At 42.8% G+C, this 14,899-nt stretch overlaps 1 pseudogene; it reads left to right on the top strand.

Moving 5' to 3' along the window:
* Positions 1 to 8,995: 8,995 nt before the first annotated feature.
* Positions 8,996 to 9,719, top strand: LOC112911813 (eukaryotic translation initiation factor 4E type 2 pseudogene; annotated as a pseudogene).
* Positions 9,720 to 14,899: the final 5,180 nt, after the last annotated feature.

The following is a 14,899-nucleotide window of genomic DNA, read 5'->3' as shown; positions in this document are numbered from 1 at the left end:
ATTTTCAGGCTGTAGGTGTCCTTCTGTCTAAAGTGAGTCTTTTCTAGACAGCAAATAGATGGGTCCTGTTTTTTTATCGAGTCTGAAACCCTGCGCCTTTTGATGGGCTCATTAAGCCCGTTCACGTTCAGAGTTACTATGGACAGATATGAGTTTAGTGTCATCATGATATCTATTCAGTCCTTGTTTTTGTGGATTGTTCCATTGAACTTCTTCTTAAAGGGGAATTTTAAGAGTCCCCCTTAAAATTTCTTGCAGAGCTGGTTTGGAGGTTACATATTCTTTCAGTTCCTGCCTGTCTTGGAAGCTCTTTATCTCTCCTTCCATTTTGAATGAGAGCCTTGCTGGATAAAGTACTCTTGGTTGCATGTTCTTCTCATTTAGGACCCTGAATATATCCTGCCAGCCCTTTCTGGCCTGCCAGGTCTCTGTGGAGAGGTCTGCTGTTACCCTAATACTCCTCCCCATAAAAGTCAGGGATTTCTTGTCTCTTGCTGCTTTAAGGATCTTCTCCTTATCTTTGGAATTTGCAAGCTTAACTATTAAATGTTGAGGTGTTGAACGGTTTTTATTGATATTGGAGGGGGGGGTGGAATCTCTGTATTTCCTGGATCTGAATGCCTGTTTCCCTTCCCAGATTCGGAAAGTTTTCAGCTAGGATTTGTTCAAATACATATTCTGGCCCTCTGGCCCTTTCGGCGCCCTCGGGAACCCCAATTAAACGTAGGTTTTTCTTCCTCAGGCTGTCATTTATTTCCCTTAATCTATCCTCATGGTCTTTTAATTGCCTGTCTCTTTTTTCCTCAGTTTCCCTCTTTGCCATCAACTTGTCTTCTATGTCACTCACTCGATCTTCCACCTCGTTAAGCCTCGTCGTTAGGACTTCTAGCTTGGATTGCATCTCATTTAATTGATTTTTAATTTCTGCCTGATTGGATCTAAATTCTGCAGTCATGAAGTCTCTTGAGTCCTTTATGGTTTTTTCTAGAGCCACCAGTAGCTGTATAATAGTGCTTCTGAATTGGCTTTCTGACATTGAATTGTAATCCAGATTTTGTAACTCTGTGGGAGAGAGGGCTGATTCTGATTCTTTTTTTTTTGAGGTGAGGTTTTCCTTCTAGTCATTTTGCTCAGTGCAGAGTGGCCAAAAACAAGTTGTATTGGGAAAAGGAGAAAAAGAGGGAGAAGGAAAGAAAAGAGAAAAAGAGAAAAGAGAAAGAAGAAAAAAAAGGGGAAAAAGAGAAGAAAAAGAGAAAGAAAAAGAAAGAAAGGAGAAAAAAGAAAAAAAGGGGGGGGTGGGGGAAGCAATCAGAAATCAAGAAGAAAGAAAGAAAAAAAGCACAAAACAAAACAAAAACAAAAACAAAGAACACGGGGGAGTATCTTCCGATTCTGTATACTTTAAGTCCCTTGACTTCCCTTGGAACTGGTCCGTCTCACTGGTCTCCTGGGGGAGGGGCCTGCTGTGCTGATTCTCAGGTGTTAGCACTTGGGGGAGCTGCTCTGCCCCCTGCCTGGTGCAGGGCTCAGTGGGGGGTGTTTACCCCGTGAGGCCCCGGGAGGAAGCCACAGTGGCGGGGGCAGCTCTGGAGCTCTGGAGTCAGCCCCCGCAGTAGCTCCGGGGCTCTCCGTCTGCAGGGCCTGGGGGCTCCCGGGCGGGGCCGCTGATCTGCTCAGCTCGGGGCAGGAGCGTCCTTGCTGTCCTGGGCCCTCCCGGCCTCTGCCGGTCCCTGGGGGAGGCCTGAAAATCTACGAATTCGGCCTGAGATTTAAAGAGAGACCAGCTGGAATGCTACAGTGAGAAGAGTTCGCGCTTCTATCAAGGTAGGAAGACGGGGAAAAAGAAAGAATCAAAAGGCCTCCAAGGGGGAGGGGCCCCGCGAGGAGCCGGGCTGAGGCCATGGCGAGTGTCCCCAGGACAGGAGAGCCCCGTCCCGGAGGAGCAGGAGCTGCACCAACCTTCCCTGCGGAAAGGCCGCCAGGGGAATTGGAGCAGGATCCCCAGAAAGGCGGGGATGCCCTCGGGCTCCCTGGGACAGTAACAGAGGAACTGCGCCCCGGGGAGATGCGCCGAGCTCCCTAAGGGCTGCAGCGCGCATGGCCGGACCCGGAGCAGCTACGAGGGGCTCGGGCGGCGGCTCCGCGGAGGGGGCTGCGGGGCGGGAGCGCGAATCCAACAGCGCAGGCCCGGGAGCACAGGGCGCCGGGACACAGCCCAGGGTCCGGCCTCCCCCAGGGACAGGCAGAGGCCGGGAGGGCCCAGGACAGCAAGGACGCTCCTGCCCCGAGCTGAGCAGATCAGCAGCCCCGCCCGGGAGCCCCCAGGCCCTGCAGACGGAGAGCCCCGGAGCTACTGCGGGGGCTGACTCCAGAGCTCCAGAGCTGCCCCCGCCACTGTGGCTTCCTCCCGGGGCCTCACGGGGTAAACACCCCCCACTGAGCCCTGCACCAGGCAGGGGGCAGAGCAGCTCCCCCAAGTGCTAACACCTGAGAATCAGCACAGCAGGCCCCTCCCCCAGGAGACCAGTGAGACGGACCAGTTCCAAGGGAAGTCAAGGGACTTAAAGTATACAGAATCGGAAGATACTCCCCCGTGTTCTTTGTTTTTGTTTTTGTTTTGTTTTGTGCTTTTTTTCTTTCTTTCTTCTTGATTTCTGATTGCTTCCCCCACCCCCCCCCTTTTTTTCTTTTTTCTCCTTTCTTTCTTTTTCTTTCTCTTTTTCTTCTCTTTTTCCCCTTTTTTTTCTTCTTTCTCTTTTCTCTTTTTCTCTTTTCTTTCCTTCTCCCTCTTTTTCTCCTTTTCCCAATACAACTTGTTTTTGGCCACTCTGCACTGAGCAAAATGACTAGAAGGAAAACCTCACCTCAAAAAAAAAAGAATCAGAATCAGCCCTCTCTCCCACAGAGTTACAAAATCTGGATTACAATTCAATGTCAGAAAGCCAATTCAGAAGCACTATTATACAGCTACTGGTGGCTCTAGAAAAAACCATAAAGGACTCAAGAGACTTCATGACTGCAGAATTTAGATCCAATCAGGCAGAAATTAAAAATCAATTAAATGAGATGCAATCCAAGCTAGAAGTCCTAACGACGAGGCTTAACGAGGTGGAAGATCGAGTGAGTGACATAGAAGACAAGTTGATGGCAAAGAGGGAAACTGAGGAAAAAAGAGACAGGCAATTAAAAGACCATGAGGATAGATTAAGGGAAATAAATGACAGCCTGAGGAAGAAAAACCTACGTTTAATTGGGGTTCCCGAGGGCGCCGAAAGGGCCAGAGGGCCAGAATATGTATTTGAACAAATCCTAGCTGAAAACTTTCCGAATCTGGGAAGGGAAACAGGCATTCAGATCCAGGAAATACAGAGATTCCACCCCCCCCTCCAATATCAATAAAAACCGTTCAACACCTCAACATTTAATAGTTAAGCTTGCAAATTCCAAAGATAAGGAGAAGATCCTTAAAGCAGCAAGAGACAAGAAATCCCTGACTTTTATGGGGAGGAGTATTAGGGTAACAGCAGACCTCTCCACAGAGACCTGGCAGGCCAGAAAGGGCTGGCAGGATATATTCAGGGTCCTAAATGAGAAGAACATGCAACCAAGAGTACTTTATCCAGCAAGGCTCTCATTCAAAATGGAAGGAGAGATAAAGAGCTTCCAAGACAGGCAGGAACTGAAAGAATATGTAACCTCCAAACCAGCTCTGCAAGAAATTTTAAGGGGGACTCTTAAAATTCCCCTTTAAGAAGAAGTTCAATGGAACAATCCACAAAAACAAGGACTGAATAGATATCATGATGACACTAAACTCATATCTGTCCATAGTAACTCTGAACGTGAACGGGCTTAATGAGCCCATCAAAAGGCGCAGGGTTTCAGACTCGATAAAAAAACAGGACCCATCTATTTGCTGTCTAGAAAAGACTCACTTTAGACAGAAGGACACCTACAGCCTGAAAATAGAAGGTTGGAGAACCATTTACCATTCAAATGGTCCTCAAAAGAAAGCAGGGGTAGCCATCCTTATATCAGATAAACTAAAATTTACCCCGAAGACTGTAGTGAGAGATGAAGAGGGACACTATCTCATACTTAAAGGATCTATGCAACAAGAGGACTTAACAATCCTCAATATATATGCCCCGAATGTGGGAGCTGCCAAATATTTAAACCAATTAATAACCAAAGTGAAGAAATACTTAGATAATAATACACTTATACTTGGTGACTTCAATCTAGCTCTTTCTACCCTGGATAGGTCTTCTAAGCACAACATCTCCAAAGAAACGAGAGCTTTAAATGATACACTGGACCAGATGGATTTCACAGATATCTACAGAACTTTACATCCAAACTCAACTGAATACACATTCTTCTCAAGTGCACATGGAACTTTCTCCAGAATAGACCACATGCTGGGTCACAAATCGGGTCTGAACCGATACCAAAAGTTTGGGATCGTCCCCTGCATATTCTCAGACCATAATGCCTTGAAATTAGAACTAAATCACAGCAAGAAGTTTGGAAGGACCTCAAACACGTGGAGGTTAAGGACCATCCTGCTAAAAGATGAAAGGGTCAACCAGGACATTAAGGAAGAATTAAAAGGATTCATGGAAACTAATGAGAATGAAGATACAAGCATTCAAAATCTTTGGGATGCAGCAAAAGCAGTCCTGAGGGGGAAATACATCGCAATACAAGCATCCATTCAAAAACTGGAAAGAACTCAAATACAAAAGCTAACCTTACACATAAAGGAGCTAGAGAAAAAACAGCAGGTAGATCCTACACCCAGCAGAAGAAAAGAGTTAATTAAAATTCGAGCAGAACTCAATGAAATCGAGACCAGAAGAACTGTGGAGCAGATCAACAAAACCAGGGGTTGGTTCTTTGAAAGAATTAATAAGATAGATAAACCATTAGCCAACCTTATTAAAAAGAAGAGAGAGAAGACTCAAATTAGTAAAATCATGAATGAGAAAGGAGAGATCACTACCAACACCAAGGACTTACAAACGATTTTAAAAACATATTATGAACAGCTGTACGCCATTAAATTGGGCAATCTAGAAGAAATGGATGCATTCCTGGAAAGCCACAAACTACCAAACTGGAGCAGGAAGAAATAGAAAACCTGACCATGCCAATAACCAGGGAGGAAATTGAATCAGTCATCAAAAACTTCCCAAGACACAAGAGTCCAGGGCCAGATGGCTTCCCGGGGGAATTCCATCAAACGTTTAAAGAAGAAATCATACCCATTCTACTAAAGCTGTTTGGAAAGATAGAAAGAGATGGAGTACTTCCAAATTTGTTCAATGAGGCCAGCATCACCTTAATTCCAAAACCAGACAAAGACCTCACCAAAAAGGAGAATTACAGACCAATATCCCTGATGAACATGGATGCAAAAATTCTCAACAAGATACTAGCCAATAGGATCCAACAGTACATTAAGAAAATTATTCACCATGACCAAGTCGGACTTATCCCCGGGACACAAGGCTGGTTCAACACTCGTAAAACCATCAGTGTGATTCATCATACCAGCAAGAGAAAAACCAAGAACCATATGATCCTCTCAATAGATGCAGAGAAAGCATTTGACAAAATACAGCATCCATTCCTGATCAAAACTCTTCAGAGTGTAGGGATAGAGGGAACATTCCTCAACATCTTAAAAGCCATCTACCTAAAGCCCACAGCAAATATCATTCTCAATGGGGAAGCACTGGGAGCCTTTCCCCTAAGATCAGGAACAAGACAGGGATGTCCACTCTCACCACTGCTGTTCAACATAGTTCTGGAAGTCCTCGCCTCAGCAATCCGACAACAAAAAGACATTAAAGGCATTCAAATTGGCAAAGAAGAAGTCAAACTCTCCCTCTTCGCCGATGACATGATACTCTACATAGAAAACCCAAAAGCCTCCACCCCAAGATTGCTAGAACTCATACAGCAATTTGGTAGCGTGGCAGGATACAAAATCAATGCCCAGAAATCAATGGCATTTCTATACAGTAACAATGAGACTGAAGAAAGAGAAATTAAGGAGTCAATCCCATTTACAATTGCACCCAAAAGCATAAGATACCTAGGAATAAACCTAACCAAAGAGGTAAAAGATCTATACCCTAAAAACTATAGAACACTTCTGAAAGAAATTGAGGAAGACACAAAGAGATGGAAAAATATTCCATGCTCATGGATTGGCAGAATTAATATTGTGAAAATGTCAGTGTTACCCAGGGAAGTTTACACGTTTAATGCGAACCCTATCAAAATACCATGGACTTTCTTCAGAGAGTTAGAACAAATTATTTTAAGATTTGTGTGGAATCAGAAAAGACCCCGAATAGCCAGGGGAATTTTAAAAAAGAAAACCATAGCTGGGGGCATCACAATTCCAGATTTCATTTTTTTTAATTTTTATTTATTTATGATAGTCACAGAGAGAGAGAGAGAGAGAGAGAGAGAGAGAGGGGCAGAGACACAGGCAGAGGGAGAAGCAGGCTCCATGCACCGGGAGCCTGATGTGGGATTCGATCCAGGGTCTCCAGGATCGTGCCCTGGGCCAAAGGCAGGCGCCAAACCGCTGCGCCACCCAGGGATCCCACAATTCCAGATTTCAGCTTGTACTACAAAGCTGTGGTCATCAAGACAGTGTGGTACTGGCACAAAAACAGACACATAGATCAATGGAACAGAATAGAGAACCCAGAAGTGGACCCTGAAATGTATGGTCATCTAATATTCGATAAAGGAGGAAAGACTATCCATTGGAAGAAAGACAGTCTCTTCAATAAATGGTGCTGGGAAAATTGGACATCCACATGCAGAAGAATGAAACTGGACCACTCTCTTTCACCATACACAAAGATAAACTCAAAATGGATGAGAGATCTAAATGTGAGACAAGAGTCCATCAAAATCACAGAAGAGAACACAGGCAACACCCTTTTTGAACTCGGCCACAGTAACTTCTTGCAAGATACATCCACGAAGGCAAAAGAAACAAAAGCAAAAATGAACTATTGGGACTTCATCAAGATAAGAAGCTTTTGCACAGCAAAGGATACAGTCAACAAAACTAAAAGACAAATCAAAACCACAATGAGATACCACCTCACACCAGTGAGACTGGGGAAAAAGTGAGCAGATCTTAAATGATAAATCCACTCTAACTTTCCAATCTTCTTAAGCCTTTGAATCCCTATTTTTATAGTATAACAGGACAGTTCTGGTATTTCAACTTCACTTAGTATAGGTCACTTTTGGGTCCATTTTCAGCTACCCAACCAACCACACTGTTAGAGTCCTTTCTAATAACTTGAACTAAATCATTGAATCCATAATCTTTGCTTAGTGTGGGCTCATATCAGTCAATTTAGCCTCATTCAGCTTCATATTCCTTCCACCATTATTCACTTCATTCCCACACATATTCTCCATATTTCCATCTGTTTAAATTGGAAAAATCATGCACATGTTTTGGTGTGTAGCACATCTTCTAGTGGATTACCCTTCAAGGTTTGCTGGGACTTGAGCCCCAGCATTTATCTAGGAGCAAAGAAGTTTGCAGGGTAGACCCTGAGGAGAGTCAGCAGTGCTTTACAAGGAAACTACCATAAGAGAGGCCATTACAGATATTTTGGGCAAAGCATATCTAACCTACTCAGGCAAGGGTGGAAAGCCTGGCAAAGAAAACTCAATAGAACTTAGGGGTATGATATCTCCAGCTTCATTGGAATTTCCCCATAAGTCCCCACTCCCATGTTCAGGATCTTATTACCTCCCAATCAATGTTTTTTGAACATAACTTCTTTATCTTATTCCCCATTCCTCATCCCATACACTTCTTATCCATACATTTTTCCTGGGTTTTAATTTGAAAATATACTACCCCATTCATGATTTTCCCATACACCTTTGTTCTACTAGTAGAAAAAAAATCCTGGGTTGCAAGGTGGGATGTGAGGATACAATGTCTATCTCCAATCCTTGTCTCCAAGCACCAACTATGGAATTTCACTACCACTGGCCAAGTGCTCAGAGGATTGGTGTCCATTACCAAGCCTTTTCCTTTTTCTATGAAATACTTCCTCTTTAGTGGCTTTTCTAAAACACACACTTTGGTGGGGGAAAAAACACTTTTCTCAACGAGTAAACTATAGTTAGTGCAGTGAAATTGCCTTTTATACCAAGATTTTAAAGGGGATTAAATATTTAAGGGAAAAGTACATGTAGCCAAAATTATCTTTGAAAGTCATTTGTGAGAGCTCCATGTGAAAGATCTACATAATGTCTATCAATAAGGCCAGCATTGGAATAGATCCTTGTTTCTTCAATTGAGCACCAGATTAAATAGCTGGATTAGGGGGATCCCTGGGTGGCTCAGCGGTTTAGCACCTGCCTTTGGCCCAGGGTGCGATCCTGGAGTCCCGGGATCAAGTCCCACGTCGGGCTCCCGGCATGGAGCCTGCTTCTCCCTCCTCCTGTGTCTCTGCCTCTCTCTCTCTCTCTCTCTCTCTCTCTCTCTCTCCATCATAAATCAATCAATCAATCAATCAATCTTTAAAAAAATAGCTGGCTGATGTTTAGTGTCCCTGTTGAATGAAAAAATACATGTTTAAACACTAGAACACATTCAAGGTGGTGGCATACTTACACTGTGAGAAGCACACAGAAACTGATCATCTAAGTGAAGAGCTGATTCAAGTCTCCCATCTCTCATTCACACCAAGATTTATATTTATTGGGTGGAATAGTAGATGGATTCACCTCATTATTCACATTCTTATATCCAACATGTGTATATGATGTTACCCCAAAACCCAGAGGAGGTCACATGCCCCCAAAAGGGAGTATTTGGAGTCAGAAAATGTCAGAAAATGCCTCTCAAATTGAAATTTTCAAGAATTGACAGGAGAGGGTCAGCAGAGTGGAAGTCACTCCATGAAGCAGTGGTGATGGCAGCAGTGAGAGGATGAACAAGTTCAGTGCATTGAAAGATGATGATAGTGGGGACCATGATCAGAATGAAGAAAACAGCACAGAAAGAAGGTGAGAAGGAAAAAATGGAATGAGACAAGAGTTAAGGCAGCAGCAAGAGAAAGGCTGCTGCCCCTGTACGAGCATCTCCTGCAGTACAACTATACTTTCTGATACTTGAGAAGAACCCCTGGCTGTCCCACCAGCTCACAGAGCTATGAACAGAATACCAAACAGATTGGAACCTTTGCCTCTGTGGAACAGTTCTGCAGGAGTTTATGGCCACATGGCAGGTCCTGGGGACTTGACAGGCCACAGTGACTTCCATATCTACAAGGAAGGAATTAAGCCCATGTAGGACAATGATGCAAATAAAAATGGTGGCAAGTGAATCATTCAGCTCCTGAAGGGCTTGGCATCTCATTGCTGGGAGTCTTATCCTGGCCATGTTGGAGGAACAGTTCACAGTTGGGGAGGAGATCTGTGGGGCTGTAGTCTCTGTCCAGCTTCAGGAGGACATTATTTAAATATGGAATAAGACTGTCAGTGACCAAACAACCATAGCCCAAATCCAGAATATGCTTTCGTGAGTGCTTAACCTACCTGCCAAAACCTTATGGAGCAAAACCCATAGTGGCAGCATCAAAATGCCAGGTAGTGTGGGCCCTCAAAGGCTCCTTTTTCAAAACCTCTGGAAGCTGCAGTTGAATGTGCCATGACCTTCTCCCTCTCTGTATGGCACCATCATTTTAGCTGGTATCATAAGAGTCTCTTGTTCTTTTGGCATGCTATCTGGAAGATCCTCCTGTCCTAGACAAGAAGAATTGGAAAAGAATTTTATGTTTTTTTTAAAAAAATATATTTATTTATTTTAGAGAGTGAGAGAAAGAAAAGGCACAGGAATGAGGGGCAGAGAGAGAAGGAGAGCAGACTTAGTGCTGAGCATGGAGTCCAATGCAGGGCTTGATCTCATGACCCCTAGATCACAACCTGAATCAAAACCAAGAGTTGAATGCTTAACCAACTGCACCATCCAGGCATCCTGTGTTTTATGTTTTAAGAACAGGCTGACAAGCAGCAGCTACGAGAGCAGAGATCACTTAATAAAAGGTGCTAAACTAAAAAAAAAACATATTAACAGGTGAGGGAGATTAGCAAAAAGTAGACAACCTGGAGAGAGTATGTGCTTATGATATTGTTACTTGAGTGTTTCCCACATTTCCATAAAGTATACTACATGTCTTCTAAACATAATCAAGGATACCAGGGGCCGTATAAGTTCAATTAGACTTATTGTGGAGTAGAAATCACTTCAGAATGGGATTCATTGGGGTGGAGGAGGTTGTCTTGGGTTCAACTGTAAGAAAAATGAGATAATTGCTGTGTTGCCATAATAAAAGGGAAATTTACATAGTACCTTTAAAAAAAAGTGGGACCCAAACCCAAGAATTTGTTGGTGTTGATTAGCTCTATGAAGGAAGGAGAGTGTTGTATGTGGCAGCCCTAAATCTTGGTTCCTATTGAGGTATATTCCACTATGGAGTGGTTGCTTTGTGGCTTTGAAGGAACTATCTGTAAAGATTAGTCTCTCTTTTGCTTAGAGTCCCACTGCATCCAGCCTATTCTGATTACAATACTAGCTAATATTTTTATTTATTTATTTTTTAATTAATTTTTATTGGTGTTCAATTTACCAACATACAGAAAAACACCCAGTGCTCATCCCGTCAAGTGTCCACCTCAGTGCCCGTCACCCATTCCCCTCCAACACCCGCCCTCCTCCCCTTCCACCACCCCTAGTTCGTTTCCCAGGGTTAGGAGTCTTTATGTTCTGTCTCCCTTCCTGATATTTCCCAACATTTCTTTTCCCTTCCTTTATATTCCCTTTCACTATTATTTATATTCCCCAAATGAATGAGAACATACACTGTTTGTCCTTCTCCGATTGACTTATTTCACTCAGCATAATACGCTCTAGTTCCATCCACGTTGAAGCAAATGGTGGGTATTGGTCGTTTCTAATTGCTGAGTAATATTCCATTGTATACATAAACCACATCTTCTTTATCCATTCATCTTTCGATGGACACCGAGGCTCCTTCCACAGTTTGGCTATTGTGGACATTGCTGCTAGAAACATCGGGGTGCAGGTGTCCCGACGTTTCATTGCATCTGAATCTTTGGGGTAAATCCCCAACAGTGCAATTGCTGGGTCGTAGGGCAGGTCTATTTTTAACTCTTTGAGGAACCTCCACACAGTTTTCCAGAGTGGCTGCACCAGTTCACATTCCCACCAACAGTGTAAGAGGCTTCCCTTTTCTCCGCATCCTCTCCAACATTTGTTGTTTCCTGCCTTGTTAATTTTCCCCATTCTCACTGGTGTGAGGTGGTATCTCATTGTGGTTTTGATTTGTATTTCCCTGATGGCAAGTGATGCAGAGCATTTTCTCATGTGCATGTTGGCCATGTCCATGTCATCCTCTGTGAGATTTCTCTTCATGTCTTTTGCCCATTTCATGATTGGATTGTTTGTTTCTTTGCTGTTGAGTTTCATAAGTTCTTTATACATCTTGGAAACTAGCCCTTTATCTGATACGTCATTTGCAAATATCTTCTCCCATTCTGTAGGTTGTCTTTTAGTTTTGTTGACTGTATCCTTTGCTGTGCAAAAGCTTCTTATCTTGATGAAGTCCCAATAGTTCATTTTTGCTTTTGTTTTTTTTTGCCTTCGTGGATGTATCTTGCAAGAAGTTACTGTGGCTGAGTTCAAAAAGGGTGTTGCCTGTGTTCTCCTCTAGGATTTTGATGGAATCTTGTCTCACATTTAGATCTTTCATCCATTTTGAGTTTATCTTTGTGTCTGGTGAAAGAGAGTGGTCTAGTTTCATTCTTCGCATGTGGATGTCCAATTTTCCCAGCACCATTTATTGAAGAGACTGTCTTTCTTCCAATGAATAGTCTTTCCTCCTTTATAGAATATTATTTGACCATATAGTTCAGGGTCCACTTCTGGCAGGAAACCACAAATGTTGGAGAGGATGCGGAGAAAAGGGAAGCCTCTTACACTGTTGGTGGGAATGTGAACTGGTGCAGCCACTCTGGAAAATTGTGTGGAGGTTCCTCAAAGAGTTAAAAATAGACCTGCCCTACGACCCAGCAATTGCACTGTTGGGGATTTACCCCAAAGATACAGACGCAATGAAACGCCAGGACACCTGCACCCCAATGTTTATAGCAGCAATGTCCACAATAGCCAAACTGTGGAAGGAGCCTCGGTGTCCATCAAAAGATTAATGAATAAAGAAGATGTTGTTTATGTATACAATGGAATATTACTCAGCCATTAGAAACGACAAATACCCACCATTTGCTTCAACGTGGATGGAACTGGAGGGTATTATGCTGAGTGAAGTAAGTCAATCGAAGAAGGACAAACATTGTATGTTCTCATTCATTTGGGGAATATAAATAATAGTGAAAGGGAATATAAGGGAAGGGAGAAGAAATGTGTGGGAAATATCAGAAAGGGAGACAGAACATAAAGACTCCTAACTCTGGGAAACGAACTAGGGGTGGTGGAAGGGGAGGAGGGCGGGGGTGGGGGTGAATGGGTGACGGGCACTGAGGGGGGCACTTGACGGGATGAGCACTGGGTGTTATTCTGTATGTTGGTAAATTGAACACCAATAAAAAATAAATTTATTAAAAAAAATCTAGACAGGCACATGAAACTGAAGACAAAAAAAAAAAAAAAAAGATCTGCTCACTTACCCTGGAGGATCTACTTTTCACGGTGATTGTGAAAAATAAATTTGCGAGCTTAATCCAACCATCCTTGAAGAACTTTATGGTTAATCTTCTCTTGTAGGTCAAGAATTACAGTATGAACTGCTGCAACTGAACTGGAATATTTCAATACAATGAGGATAATTGGATCCCAGAGTTTTAGGAGCCAAATAGTGAAACTTAATCACCAAAACAAGGTGAGTTTGGTTGTCGTAATAGACAATAGAGTCAAAGCAGTAATCAGAATAGGCTAACTTGTAGAGATCTTTGGGATTTTTTAGTTGATTATCACATCCCTGGAGAAGAAATAGATGAGTAATCTACTAAATTCTTACTTGATCTGTCTAAGTAGGAAAGTTTTCATTTGAATGAACAATGTCTAACTTGAATCACCAAAACAGAGACTCAGTGTGTTTTCAAACCCATGCTATGGTTATTTCTCTATTCCCAAATGCGTAATTGAAATAAAAATGCTCAAAAAAATACTCAGCAGGGGATCCCTGGGTGGCGCAGCGGTTTGGCGCCTGCCTTTGGCCCAGGCCGTGATCCTGGAGACCCGGGATCGAATCCCACATCGGGCTCCCGGTGCATGGAGCCTGCTTCTCCCTCTGCCTGTGTCTCTGTCTCTCTCTCTCTCTCTCTGTGACTATCATAAAAAAAATAAATAAATAAAATAAACCAAATGGGTGAAATTTAAAAAAAAAAAAATACTCAGCAACTGGATGAATCCACATATTGGTTCTGTGATTGTGGATTGAGTGCTATTAGGCTATAAAAGGCCAAGTGGAAGCCACTAGAACTGCCTCTACCTGGAAAAATAGTAAACCAACAGCAATACCACATTCCTAGAGAGGTGGGAAAAATTAGTACCATCATCAAGGACTTCAGAGATTCAGGGGTGGTGATTCCCGGCATTTCCTCATTCAGTGTACCTACTTGGCCTGTGCAGAAAACAGATGGAACTTGGAAAATGACAGATAATTATTGTGAAATTAGCCAGATGATGATTCCAATTGCACCTACTGTTCCAGATGTGGTTTTGTTTCTTGAGCAATTAACACATCCTCTGGTACCTGGTATACAGCTATTGATCTGGCAAATGCCTTCTTCTTGATAGCTGTTAGCAAATAAGCCAGAAGCAGTTTGCTTTTCACTGACAAGGACAACAATGCAGATTCACTGTCTTTATGTCAGGAGCATATTAGTTCTCCAGCCCTATGTCATAATTTAGTCTGTAATGACCTTGATTGCCTTTCCTTTTCACAAGACATCACACTAGTTCATTACATTGATGACATTATACTGATTGGATCTGGTGAGCAAGAAGTAGCAGCTACTTTATTTATTATTTTTTTTTAAGATTTTATTTATTTATTCATGAGAGTCAGAGAAAGAGAGAGAGAGGGAGAGAGAGAGGGGCAGAGACACAGGCAGAGGGAGAAGCAGACTCCATGCAGGGAGCCTGATGTGGGACTCAATCCTGGGTCTCCAGGATCATGCCCTGGGCCCAAGGCAGGCGCTAAACCGCTGAGCCATCCAGGGATTCCCTATTTTTTTTTTTAGCAGTTACTTTAGACATATTTGTAAGACACATCAGAGAGTGGGAAATGAATCTGATAAAAATTCAGGGGACTGGCACCTCAGTAAAATGTTTAGGTGTTTAGTGACATGGAGTATATTGAGAAATCATTTCTGATGCAAAGGTAAATTATGTATCTGGCCCCTACTGCATCCAAAAAAGAGGAACAATGTCTAATGGGCCTCTCTAGAATTGAAACAACATATTTGAGCATATCACTTGAACAACATATCACTTGAGTGTGCTACTCTGACCTACTTACTAAGTAATCTGAAAAGCTGCTAGCTTTGAGTGGGGTCTAGAAAAAGAGAAGGCTCTAAAACAGATTCAAGCTGTCATGAAAGCTGCTTTGTTACTTGAGTCATATAATCCAACTAATCTGTTGGTGCTTGAAGTGGCAGTGGCAGGTAGAGATGCTGTTTTAAGACTTTGGGAGGCCCCTAGAGCTGAATAGCATCACTGTGAATACTTCCCTTTTGAGAAACAGAGTTTGGCTTCCCATTGGGCCTTAGTAGAGACAGAATACTTAACCAC

Source organism: Vulpes vulpes, chromosome X, assembly GCF_048418805.1.
Source record: "Vulpes vulpes isolate BD-2025 chromosome X, VulVul3, whole genome shotgun sequence".
NCBI classification, from domain to species: domain Eukaryota; kingdom Metazoa; phylum Chordata; class Mammalia; order Carnivora; family Canidae; genus Vulpes; species Vulpes vulpes.
Note: the sequence above shows the minus strand (reverse complement) of the source record. Positions and strands in the feature narration are given on the sequence as shown.